We start from the raw sequence: 2,500 nt of genomic DNA on the forward strand, positions 1-2,500 counted from the left end.
TTCCTTTGCTTCCTTCCTCCCCTCCTCCCTCTTTCTCTCTGTCTCCTTCTTTCCTCCCCTCCTTCCTCCTTCCCCTCTTCCCTCTCTTTCCCCTCCCTCTTTCTTTCCCTTTCCCTCCTTCCCCTCTTCCCTCTCTTTCCTCCTCCCTCTTTCTCTCCCTCTCCCTCCTTCCCCTCATCTGTGGTTCCCTTCCTTTCTCATTTTCCTTCCCTGCTTCCCTTTTCCTCTCTTCCTCCCTCTTTCCTCTCCTCCCTCTTTCTCTCTGTCTCACCTTCCATTCTCCCTCTTTCAATCCCTCATTCTGCTCCCTTTCTCTCTGTCCTGTATGAGCGTTTGAAATGAAAAAAAAAAAAAAAACGTGCATACCTTTCTCACAAGAAGCACATAGCGATAAATTACTCTTTTTGTATACGTGGTGAAGGTTCTTCGAAGTGAGCTTGTGTGTTTGGAGGGTTGTCAAATTCTTTCAGGTTGTGAAAATAAATGGCTTGACATTTTTGTCTCTCTCTCTCTCTCTGTGTCTGGTTCTCTCTCTCTGTTTTATCTCTCTGATTGTTTCTCTAACTATCAATCTCTCTCTCTCTCTCTCTCTCTCTCTCTCTCTCTCTCTCTCTCTCTCTCTCTCTCTCTCTTTCTCTCTGTCTGGTTCTCTATGTCTATTTCTCTCTCTCTCTCTCTCTTTCTCCCTCTCTATACATATATATATATATATATATATATATATATATATATACATATATATATTTATATATATCTCACTCTCTCTCTCTCTCTCTCTCTCTCTCTCTCTCTCTCTCTCTCTTTCTCTCTCTCTCTCTCTGTCTATCAATATATATATAATATATATATATATATTATATATATATATATTATAATATATATATAATATATATATATATATATATATATATATATATATATGTGTGTGTGTGTGTGTGTGTGTGTGTGTGTGTGTGTGTGTGTGTGTGTGTAGCTAGCTCTGTCTATCTATCCCCTCCATTTCCCTCTCTCTCGGTTTCTCTCTCTATTTCTCTCTCTCTCTCTCTGTTTCCCTCTCTCTCTCTCTCTGTTTTTCTTTTTCTCTGCTTTTGTCTCTCTCTCTCTCTTTTTATCTCTCTCTCTCTCTGTTTTTGTCGGTTTTCGCACTATTTAAGCAATATGACATTGATAGATGAAGCAACTGGTCTCACAGATAATATAAAATGTATTTTATGCAACAATTAAAGACGAAGGCATGGTGATGGAAATTTACCTTTTTGACTTAAAGTTCGTAGTAATATAATATTCTCATGAATGGTTACGTAACACAAACAACTAATTAAAGGGACATCAATAGTTGTCAAGCATTGGTAATCTGCAATAAGCAAATAGTAATACCTTGCAATAAGAAGTAAAGAAAGGAGAATATTGGAGTCTTTCAAGAGTAACAAGCTCTTGGCGAATTAAGAGTATTAATCTAAAAACTTGAAATGTGAGACAAGAGAAAGAATTATAGCAAAGAATAGATAGCTAGGTAGAAAGGGAGTGAGAGAGACAAATATACAGAATAAGAGAGTGAGAGAAAGTCACAGAAAGGGACGAACAGGTTGATAGATTAGGAATGAAAAGATGGATTAGGAATGAAAGGAACATAGATAGAGAACGTATGTGTGTGCGTGAGAGAGAGAGAGAGAGAGAGAGAAAGGATGAGTACTTTTATAGAGAGAAAAAATACCCTTTTTCGTATCCTCGAAAAGTAGTTACTGAATAATTAAACCTTTACATGCCTTGACATCATTAGTTGTTACAAGGACTTTGTGTACGGCACTGGCGTTTATTCAACATGTATTCTAGTTTGGTATTTCCTGTATTGATTCATCTTTATATGAATTTATCCTAGATGGAAGACATTTAAATGCATTTGATGATAATATTGGATTAATAAAAATAATGTAATTGACAGCAACGCGGTCAGAGATCGTAATCATGATGACTTTGTTAACTTAACAAGTAAAAATTACCGTAAGGCATAAAATAAACATAATAGCAACAAATTTCATAAAGATGAATACAAATTGATAAATGATTAGCCCCTTAATGTGCAAGTCCTCAGTTCAAAGGAAAAATTATACAACGGGAAAAAACAAAAAACCCTTTCGCATTTGCATAATCTTGCGCACTGGTAATTTGTAGTGATGTACAATTTGCAATACAAAATTAACGACTAGAACAATTACGAAAATTCATTGAAAGTCCGTGTCGTTTCGATGTAAAATCATGGCTGACAACTAATTTCCATGGCTAGCGTCTAATTTTCCTGGCTAACAACCAATTTTCCTGGATAACAACCAATTTTCCTGGATAACAACCAATTTCCAGGATAACAATCAATTTCCTGGATAACAACCAATTTTCCTGGATAACAATCAATTTTCCTGTCTAACAATCAATTTTCCTGGATAACAATCAATTTCCCTGGATAACAACCAATTTCCAGGATAACAACCAATTTCCAGGATAA

The sequence above is a fragment of the Penaeus japonicus genome, unplaced genomic scaffold (genome assembly GCF_977035675.1).
Source record: "Penaeus japonicus unplaced genomic scaffold, GWHDUDI00000001_assembly GWHDUDI00000038, whole genome shotgun sequence".
In the NCBI taxonomy this organism is placed as follows: domain Eukaryota; kingdom Metazoa; phylum Arthropoda; class Malacostraca; order Decapoda; family Penaeidae; genus Penaeus; species Penaeus japonicus.